The 12,249-nt window shown below is 32.4% G+C and overlaps 1 protein-coding gene across 1 annotated transcript in view; it reads right to left on the bottom strand.

Moving 5' to 3' along the window:
• Positions 1-11,378, bottom strand: part of LOC117321795 (LIM/homeobox protein LMX-1.2-like) — a 39,541-nt gene extending 28,163 nt beyond the window's left edge. Inside the window, exon 1 of the mRNA XM_033876369.1 lies at positions 11,026-11,378. The gene's annotated coding sequence lies outside the window, so the exon portion shown is untranslated. The remainder of the gene's footprint in view (positions 1-11,025) is intronic.
• Positions 11,379-12,249: the final 871 nt, after the last annotated feature.

Here is a 12,249-nt window from a genome sequence, read left to right as displayed (position 1 = left end):
CTACATAGGACCTACAACCTACATAGAACTTACATAGGACCTACAACCTACATAGGACCTACAACCTACATAGGACATAAATAGGACTTTCATAGGACCTACATTGGACCTACATAGGACCTACATAGGACCTACATTGGACCTACATAGGTCATACATAGGCCATACATAGGACCTATATAGGACCTACATAGGACCTACATTGGACCTACATTGGCCATACATAGGCCATACATAGGACCTACATAGGACCTACATAGCACATACATAGGACCTACATAGGACCTACATTGAAAATACATAGGCCATACAGAGGACCTACATAGGACCTACATTGAAAATCCATAGACCATACATAGGCCATACATGGGCCATACATAGGACCAACATAGGCCATACATAGGACCTACATAGGACATACATAGGACATACATTGGACATACATTGGACATACATTGGACATACATAGGACATACATAAGACTGGGGTGTAGGTAAAGACAGTATACAGACACACATATCATCAGTTTTTAATAATGACTTGACGAATTGAATCAACACGGACACTTAAGTGTATGCCCTGGTAGATACGATTGAATTATGTAGGTAACCGACAGGAAAGTCCGAAAACAGACAAAGTGACGAAACACATCGAAAGAAAAGACAGAAAAAAATAATGCATAGAAGGGGTGTAGACAACAGATCGATAACACGACAGACAAAATGGCGGAAAGGATGTACGAAACAGACAGACAAGATGACAGAAAGTATCATTAGGACACCCTAGTGACAATCTATGTGACGGATTGTGATGACCTTCACCTTACAATCATGAATGAAAGGTAAACTATATACTACGCCCGGATCATCCATCACGCCGGCGGTGTAGTTGTCTCGTGTAAGAACACACGTGTATTCTTTACTGTAGGAAAGACAGAAGCAATAATGATGTCAGAGCGGCTCCTAATGAATTGATAGATATGTACATAAAATTTGTAGTAGTGAAAAACGTCTTCTGTCAAATATCTGTTAAGTCGTAATTAACACCTGTTTGACGTTCTTCATTTAACCGATGTGGCGTTTTAGCACCTCAATGCTAAAAAACCAGGCGACAGGTTCAGGCAGAAATATAAAAAGTACATCTGGGTATTTTCCAGTTCATTTTCGAAAGTGCGTACTAAAACTTTGGCTCCGTGTTAGATGGAATTAAACAAGTATGGTAGACATTACAATGTCGTTCCCACAACCGGATAACTCTGTTAGAAATTTGGTTTTGTTCTCACAAACCTGGGAGAGAAGTTCAGATAGTAGGAGGGTCAAGGTTACTGAAATACATGCACGTGTTTCCACTAATTGTCCTATCATACGTCTTAATTAACCCATCGGATAACATCTCCCTTGCCTTACAAGTCCCCGCGACAGTTTGCACATACACGTGTTGTATTCTCATTGACCTTGGTTTTAAAACCTGTACCAAAGAGGAATGTCTGGTAAAGTAATATATCAATACATTTACCTGGTGATGTATCCAGTAAATATCGATAATGTATATCTTCAATACCACATAATAACAGAAGTGACTCACGAAGATTCTTACCCCGAAGTCCGGGAAGAAAAATAGTTCAACAACAGATACTTAGTCATTAAGATATTCTAACATTGGTATTTTTACCCCCATAAAGGCCGTTCTAAAAGTAATAAAACATCATTTGATTAAATTTAGAAGTTAGCACTGTAGATAAGTAAATGACTCCAATTTTTAGTATTCTTTGATGTCTATTATAATAGATGTCCACCTATTTTGAACCTTCCCAGTAAGGTAACTGAAGTACACTTGAGTGTCTTGTCACATCAATAGAATTCGACGAACTGCAATTTTATACAAGGTATGAAAAAACATAAAAACTGACAATAGGTTTTACATCTTATCTTTTATTTACAGGTCCTCGCGACCCATATTAACGTTCATCCTGTACGGGAAAGCACGGGCACAATGCCGTAGTATCCTTTCCTAAAAAAATATATATCATCTATGTATAATGAAAATATTATACAGGTCCATTCAACAGTCATAAGGACAAGTGGATTAGCGAATTTGAAATTCAAATTCTTGTTAAAATTATGCAAAACACAGGTACACATTTCACATAAAGAGGCGTCGAAGACATAATCCTTCAAGCGTTTGCATTGTGTGTATGCTTCAGTCTTTCAAGATATCAATCGAGACAGATTCGTCTGTCAATGCTGTGTGGCAGAGGGCAGGTGCAGTGAAAGAGATTGTGATCTGGGCTGATACAGTCTCACCAACCCAGGTAAAACTCTGAAGCACACCAGCAAATGTAGTTCAGTAAAAGCTACGCGTAGTTACAAGTTATACCGCAAAACATTGAAAGTAATTTATACAATGTAGAATCACATTATTACACTGTATAAATGAAGTAACACACATGTAGTATTACATTGTATGTAATCTAGTGCCACAGTAGCATACTGTATAAATATCACTGAATATAATCTAGTCACACAGTATAACTATGTAAACATTATACAAGGTAGTTTAACAGTATTACACTATATAATAATATATAATGTAGTTTTACAGTATTACACTGTATAAGTGGCATTATACAATGTAGCAACACAGTATTACACTATATAATAATATATAATGTAGTAACACAGTATTACACTGTATAAGTGGCATTATACAATGTAGCAACACAGTATTACACTGTATAATAATATATAATGTAGTAACACAGTATTACACTGTATAATAATATATAATGTAGTAACACAGTATTACACTATATAATAATATATAATGTAGTAACACAGTATTACACTGTATAATAATATATAATGTAGTAACACAGTATTACACTATATAATAATATATAATGTAGGAACACAGTATTACACTGTATAAGTGGCATTATACAATGTAGCAACACAGTATTACACTGTATAATATTCAGCGACACAGTATTACATTGTTCCAGAAACTGTTCTAGCCGTACGTAAGCATATCAGTACAACTGTTATACACTTCATTCATACATCATTACATTGTATGAGTAACTTAGTGACACAGTATTACATTTTGACCGTTGTCAATATATTGTGACATTGTAATAGAATACATTGTATAACTAATTGTAATATTGATTCAATGGTATGTTATACGGTCTGTTTAAGTATTAATTAACCATTCTCGACAGCTATTATGGTAACCCCCTTTTTGGATATTATTTAACTTTTAATTGCAATGTACATTTCAAACCATTGGGAATACCTCAGGTAACTGTTGTGTGTCATACACAACTGACCGGTGTAAGTAAAATAACAATGGTAGATGAAGACAAGTATCACGTTTAAACTATTTCCTAGATTTATTTATATATTCGTATTTTGATCTGTGCTGATCTCTATCCCCTGACACATGGACAATCGACGATACAGAGGGTGACCCTATTCTATCACTCCGACAGCGCTTGATGTATGAATCGTTGGAACAAACATGACACGCTTAATAGTAGCTCATAACGAATAATGCATATATTATATAACAATGGTAGATTGGACTTCAGGAAAGACGTTTTGATATCTAACAAATGGATTGAAGAAGGAAACATATTTAACAGGTTGTAACTGTCCTGACATAGGTAAAAACTCTCTTTCAACGTATTGAGTAATTCCATATGGAGTAGATACTCAAGCGATGAGATTGGGTCAAAGGATTTCTTGTTAGTCGATATAGCAAGACACTTTAAAATAAAGCAAAATTCAATATATATATAGAGATCAAGAAAAAATATATGTCGATATAGGATGAAACGTTGACAAATAAATATCAACACATATATATATATATCGAGGTATTTAGTCTAATTATTTAGTCATGATTTAGAAGAATAAAAATACCTCGTATAAATATAGCTATATTTGATTACAATGGATATTTGTAAGATTTTAAAAAGACTCGCAACGGACCAACACATTTAATCACAAGTAATAGATACTGTATGATTTTATGCCACTGTTTCGTCCGTCTAGGACGAGAATCGTAAGTGAGTTTATTTGTCAAATATACACCACTCTTGGAAATGATGTTTGTCAAAATACCATGCTCGATACACAAACATAAAATAAGTAGAAAAATACTTTTCGTTGATTCAGCATAATCAACATGTATTTGTTTGTACATAATGATGTACATTGTGATATAATTAATTTTGATTGATCATGTGTCCATACATTCAGAATGATAATATAACTGTTTTACGATTACGGTAATCATTATCCATAAAATAAAGCCAGTTTGTTATTGACACAGTATGCTCAATTATATCATCCTTAAAAGTGTTTATCGATCAATTTTAGCAGCATGCTATATTAGAATGCTATTGAAAAAGTATGACCACACTTTTACGTATTTGTCAATAATTTTTAGTAAAATGCTATATTGATAAAAAATATTTTGTTTGTAGTTATAGGCTGTTAATCAAATTAGAGTTAATTTAGTTAATAGACTTGCAGTATGCTGCAATTCTGCAATTGCCTGGTCACTGGAGCGTGGCGCCAGGAAATGAGCACCACATTGTTTATAGATGCATTAAAATACAATGACATAAGAGTTGACTCTATTTAGGAACACTTTGACGCATGAACGAGTTGTTTTGGCTCAGTAAGTTTTGATGTTAATAACATAAAACGAATTGTAATTATTTTCCTATAATAACATAATTTATATTTTAAATATTGGCGACAACTCCTGTTAACTACAATAAAATATATATTAATATTTACACATAATCATTGGACGATACAAATCTATAAGGTAGATTACATGTGTTATGTATTATTTATGGCGAGATATAACTATATTTCTGTAAATGATACAGTAATAAAAGGCCACCTACGAATATAACCCCTGCTTTATATGTATATGTGATGTCTAGCATTGCCATATTGAAGTTAAAGGTAGGATGATTGATTTTTGATTATTTGAGTGATAATGGTTATATACATTAGATTACTGGTAAACAATTAAAATGCAAAATATCTTTACGGTGACAAAAATAGTGAGCATAAAAGAAATGGAGAGAGATAAAAACAGGAACATGCTTACTTTATGTAGTATAGCTATTCATGTAAACATAAACTGCAACAGGATAACTGACACTACCAAACCTTCAGAGATATTCCAGAATTACTTATAAACTTCCATAGCACTACTATGTAAAGCATGGAATATTAATTATATAAAACATCCAAAATTACATTCTATTCTTCAGTCTAAAAGTGATTGTTTTTTAATTATGTATTCTTATTACTTTTTCCGAGATTTATTTCTTCTTTATTCACATACGACATTATTTAGTCTGGGTCTTGTGTAATGTGTCTACTTAGCTTTCTAAGATAATCTTGTTAAAGAAATTCTAAATGACCTAGTTAGAGTAATTCTAAAAACCTAGTTACAGCCTTTCTTAAACAACTTAGTTAAATTCTGTCTAAAATAACCTAGTTAGAGTCTTTCTTAAACATTCTAGTTAGATACTTTCTTAAATAACCTAGTTAGAGTCTTTCTAAAATAACCTAGTTAGATACTTTCTAAGATAACCTAGTTAGAGTCTTTCTGAATTAGGGACATTCTCAAATCAACATCAATAGAGCCTTTTACAAATCAATCTAGTTAGAGCCCTTCTTAAATAAACCTAGTTAGAGACATTCTCAAATCAGTCTAGTTAAAAATGTCGTTCTGAATCAACCCAGTTAGAGCCATTCTCAACATAACCTAGTTCAATTCGTTTTTAAATAACTTTGTCAGTACAGAGGAGTCATTCTATACAATAAAAACCTACCTAAAAGAGTAGACATGTCACCAACATGATTAAAGGATTCACTCTTAAATCAGTCTCTTTTAACGAGTCATTATATAATCAGTCTTCTCTAAAACAACAACCAAGTGTAACAGGTTCACTGGTAATGTATATTAGGCTATTTTCTGGGTTTAAAAAAAATATGATATAATTTTCATTAAGAGATATATCTATGATTTACATGGAAAACTGTTACAGTTGTTCCAGGTTATGGTCTATGACACCCAGCCTTACGCTGACGGCGGGATTCCTGTCAATTTACTATTGTATACATTTATTAAATTACTACCTACAAGTTGATATATTATGTTGTTATTTTTGTTTGATATTGTTTCATTTATCTTATAAGGTATGGTTTGGTATTAAAGGGAAGTGATTACTACTTTATGGGATGGCAGATCATTATAAAGTAGTAGTCATCGGATAGTATAAGTCTAGGCGTTGTAACTCAGCCTACAGATAATACCGTATAAAGTTTCATTGGGGTAAATTATTGTTTTAATTAAATGCTCGACAAATGTAACTTTGAGACATATATACTAGATAACGTTGGATAATATTTTAAAATAAATATCAGGTGTTATATACCAGACATAAATTGTACAGAATCAAAACGAGTTAACAACATATTTTAACAAGAATTAAGAAGTGCAGAATATGCAGATACATACATACAACTGCACGCTACAGCTGTAAATGTCCCAGAGACCTTAACGTGAGGAACCCCAGAAGGGGAAGAACCCAAGACAATAAAAAACTGAATAGTTCATAAATAAAGAAGAGGGGATAAACCCAAAAAATTAATCAATTTTGTGATTTTTGAATATTGGTAGATTTCAATATACGTGTTTCATGTCAAATCTATTTGATTGCTATTTAATATTATATACACAATGTGTTGTTAGATAGGAATTATAATGTACATTGTTCAGTTATACGATAAACATATTTGTAATTAGAATTAAATATGGCATTATACATAGTCCTCTAATTGATAATAAGAAATAATGTTCCCTACTAAATCATCTTGCGCCATTACAGGTAATACTTAAATAGTGCAATAAAAATAAATATTTCATGTTAGTATGATGGAGTTATTTAATTGATCTGTGACAGCGGTATACCCGCAAACATGGCTGACACCTTTTTGGTTAATCCATAGAATTTAATAATCCGATATATTTTGTCACTTTGTAAAATTTCCTTTATAAAATATATTTTGATATAAACTACATTAAGATTACTTACGGTTCCATTTGAGTTTAATTTCGATCATTCGACGACTATTTAAACTGAATGTGAATGTTCTTTGTATAGTGTGACAACTCGACAGATGTATCGGCTTTGATTAGGGCTATGTGCGTGCGCGTGTCAGCAGGGCCCGTCAACAGCTTCCATAGAAGAGCAAGCACGTTACACAAACACAAAACCATACCATTCAAAATCCATAAAACACAGCATTCCATTGGTAATATATCGTAACGTTATGTATAATACATATGGAAAACAGCCATTTATGTAGGACTAGTAAAACTTCCTATAATGTTGATACTCCACTTTTCAATAACACCTCCGTTTCCAGTTCAATATCCTAACCATTGTGATTCCTTTAGTTGTAATATACATATTGATTCTTATGTCATGGAAATATTTTATGGAGCTTTATAGACAATACAAGTATTAAAACATGTGTTGGGTATAGAGAAATGTACGCGGAGGCTTGCAATAACTTATCTCCAGACAAATCGAAGATTAAAACATCATAACTCTCAATATGATCTATAGTCATTTTTAATATTCCGGACACAGGGACGAGTCTAGATGAGTTACCCAAAGGTATATTATTTTTAATATAGACAACATGTCGTTCATAGAAACATATGAAAAACAAGATATGTGTTGTTAGTGTTAGCGTGTTAAATACAGGAAATTTGTTGATATTTGAAATATTTGAATACAATACTAGAAATATTGCTTCAATGCGAAACACTGGAATTCGATATGCATATGTAGTTAAATAGATAGCATTTAAACATCCGTCTCCTATGTAATGCATAAATCATCTAAGGTCGAAATGGACTATATATACATATGCATAACAACTGATGACAACAATAGATCTGTACAGATTTCAACTAACTTCGTCAAAAGAATAGGTTCATTGGAAACAACAGTTACAAGTACGTCATGCTCGTACTGTGTCTATCATGAGACGCCTCAAAAACAAACAAAACAACAAATAACAGTGATAAATTAAAAATAAGGAATGATTTAAACAGTTATTCCAAACCACACCAACTGTCAGGTACCCGAAGTGGGTATCGAGACTTAAATATGATTGGCTGATTTTTCAGATCATCGAATAATACAGCCACCGTGTACCTTTTATGACACATTAAAAAGTCAAAATATTGTCACTGTATGTATTTGTATACTGCTATTTTTCTGTGTATTCACGAGAATTTTCTCTATCTATTTCTAAACATAATATCCCTAGATGTGTTCTTAGTTGTTATAAATCTGTTATAGCTTCTGGTACCAATATGACTTGCTTTTAAGCAAAAATATCCTAATATTATTGAAAACATTTTATTCAACAAGCTTGTCAGGTGTTATATTAAAAAAAAATACAACATTAATAATAAACAATTAGAATTTCGAAATAGATAATTAATGGGCATTTTCTGATAGAAAATGAAAATGTATGAATTATCAAATGCTGAATTTGGAGTCTTCAGTCAATCCCTCATCTTTAAAAAATATATATGATCATCACAAAATCACAATATAGGTAACACATTTTTATATTTTATAGATAATTAATTCAAATTAGGCATTTCCTGTTTATATAAAATTTTCTGGTGAATGTCTAATTTTACATACAACGGTATTCAGAATTGCCTATCGGGAACGCTATAAACTTTTTTTATTTTCATATATTCCTAAAATACTCACAATTTTCTGTCCCGGACACTTAATTATTTAACATAATGTTGTCAAGATGAACATAAAAAGCCGAGATCAACAAGGAAGTGACGGTTGTATTCGCACGTTATTGTCATTTACACGTGTTGTCAGCCATGTCAGGGGCAGTACGCAACGACCATGGTCCTACGGCTATGGTGGCGTTATTAATCAGGCCGAAGGTAGGGTAGAAACAGTGATGATGGTCCATAATAGACCAGGTCATATCTAATCGTATGTCGTATAATAAATATGCCGACATAAGATATTTTATGATATATATGGGTCGAGCTCGACATATCTAGGCGTCGAATAAGGAAGATATCATGTTATAAGATGTCGAATGCGGGAATATGAGGTTATATATGTATAAATGTCGAGCTCGAAATATCTTTGTGTCGAATAAGGAGGATCTCATATTTTAAGATATCGAATGAGGGATATATCATGTTATATATGTGTCGAGCTCGACATAGCAATGTGTCGAATTAGGGGGATCTCGTATTGTAAGATCTTGGACGAGGGGTATCTTATGTTATATATATATATGTCAAGTTCGACTTATCGAGTATACTCAATGTCTTTTATTCAAACTCATATTTAACATGGTGTTTACTAAGTGTCGATGTTAGATATACATGTCGTGTAAGAGATGCCCTATAACATATTTATGTCGACCTTGGGATATATACTAACTATGTTGAGTAAGATTTGTTAAGTTGACGAAACAACTGTATGGTCGAGTTTCATTCATTATTTGTTATATGTATCTATTACTAACTTCACACCTAAATGTGTCATTTAATTTTATAGTGATATATAATCCTTTGATATAGATGCTGTTTTTACTATATTTTATAGGTATATTGAAATTTGAAATATTTTAAGATATGCCAATACATGCAAATCAGGTGAGAACCTATTTATGAAACCAATGTAATTCGTTCGCAATAAGCTATAACTTTTAAAAAATTATATTTGAATATAATAAAGTTAAAATATGATAACATATCTTATCATTGGTCGAATCAATGTTTATAACATATTTTTTCAAAAATATATTGATGTTCATAGTGTTATGAAATGATTAAACTTTGCAATTTAAACACCAAAAATGTATATAATCTGATATACATACATATTAAATGGAGAAAATATCCATGCCTATAATACAATACATGTTCAACAATGACAGAGACATAAACTTTTTATGGGCGATAACACCTGCCTATATGGATGTATAAATTCCCATTATCATAATTGTCTCTGAGGATTCTGCTAAATAATCACATAATGGACTTATTATGTTTTGGTGAGATAATATTAGTCTAACTACATAACATATCTACTGACATACATAGTTTGTTTACAGTTAAAATACATATTAACATATATATCTTTTGCCACTAATGGTATGATAATAATTCGCTGTTAAATGTACCACAACTTTTCCCAGTTATACATACTTCTAACAGAGGAACATTTGGATCATTTACCCTATATTCAGATTCTTCCATTTATAGTTTCTCTACAACAAAATCAAGTCTTATTTTGTATGTGTAAGTAACAATAGGTAATATAACAATAAAAAAAGGGGAAAAAAAAGAAGAAAAAAAAAGAAAGAGAAATAGTAAAACAGTAAAATTGAAGCAATGAATTATGTAGATCTTGTTAATTATCTAGATCCCAGATCCCAGATCCCGGATTTTGTAAAAATGTCATTTAAAAAAGAGCTGACGACGTATTAAATATTTCACTGTTGTTTTTGTTGTTTTTATATATTTTCGATACTTGTTTTTACAGCACGGATTTATAGAAAGAGATAAAAATATATCAGATCGTTAATATATAGGTAATCATATGCTATGTAACCATGCTATAATGAATATATAATATGGCGTTTGCAATAGTAAGTTGTCTCAAAAGATTTTTAATTCTAATCATTAAATATTATTGTGTTACTATGTTTGTATAATTCTTCATATTAATTCAAATACAAACAGCTGATGATGGGGCTATGTATAGTAGACACCACATCTCAGATCGCTGTCATATTCGTCCCTTTAACACAACATACCACAAGCCCTCGACAAAACCCACCATAACATTTTATCAGTATATATATAATAAAAAATAAAAAACCTAAGTACAGATAATATAAGATATAAAATATGACTTACCTTTGTGTAGGATCCTGTGTCCTATGTATCCTGTATATATTTCCTATATATGTATGATCACCAGTATGTCAAGCTGTCATTATTTTACCTGTACTACAGGTGTGTGTCAGTGTGTACAGACTAACTCGCCACGCTGAAATGCATGTTTTAAATAGGTATACGTAGTGAGTCCTGGTCCAGGCGAGCGTGTGTCCTTACCGGTCCGTGTACCAACCACACATGTCCTATCGGGCGTCCCGGTCCCAAACAACCCCTAACCGACCCGTCAGTCAACGTTCAGTCTCCACACTGAGGCATTTAAAGCCACGACAGACCTTTTATCGAGATTCAATTCGATCGTTTCTACTTCTGATATACAAATTTAAATTCCAAGCAGCTCCAATAGTTTTTCACGGAGAGATTATATTTCAACATATTGTTTATATCAACACTACTAAATAGTCGGCTGCACATAGTCGGACCGCTTTATCGACAGCTAGTCAATCGTGAAGAAAAGAAAAAACTAGCATTGCACCCTACCATAATGGAAGTTCCCTGATCCGTGAAGACTCTTGCATTGGAAAATACAATTGAACACATATGATAATACACTACGGCCTTAGTCTCGCAAACTGTCGATTAGAATAAAAGTTTGAGAAGGTATTGTGAGATTGTAAATATGAGTGAATGGGGACTGGTGACAGGTATTGTTAATATAATACGTACGACATGCAGACGAAACTGAGTAAACCTGTGGTTCTAACAGCTTCAATACGTCTTAAGTAGGACTTCTAGTGGGATAGTGACATTTTTCGCGTTTTAAATATTATACTATGGAAGTTTCTTTGCGTTTCTTTCTAAATATTTTTATTATTATAACAGCAATGTAAATAGATCTACATTTTTACACGTCTATTGCCAATAGTTGACTAGTAAGCTGACTGAACAGGCAGTGTGTTACAAACATCGCCTGTTTAATGGTAATCACAGACAGTAAGCACGTCCTCTAAGGAAAGTCTATACATGCTAATAAGCTTAATTAGAGCTCAGGAAATCTTAAAAATAGAACTAAAGACAAAGATATCTTAGTAGTGAATAGAATGGTTGGGGCTATGTGTGCTTGTGTGAGAGAATGGATATCTCCTAAACGACACTGGTGATACAACCTCAGATATTCGCTGTGATTGGTTGGTAGAGAGTACTTACCACAAATGTTAAGTTTCTCTGTGGAATATCATGAAAACT

This window comes from Pecten maximus, chromosome 2, assembly GCF_902652985.1.
Source record: "Pecten maximus chromosome 2, xPecMax1.1, whole genome shotgun sequence".
NCBI classification, from domain to species: domain Eukaryota; kingdom Metazoa; phylum Mollusca; class Bivalvia; order Pectinida; family Pectinidae; genus Pecten; species Pecten maximus.
Note: the sequence above shows the minus strand (reverse complement) of the source record. Positions and strands in the feature narration are given on the sequence as shown.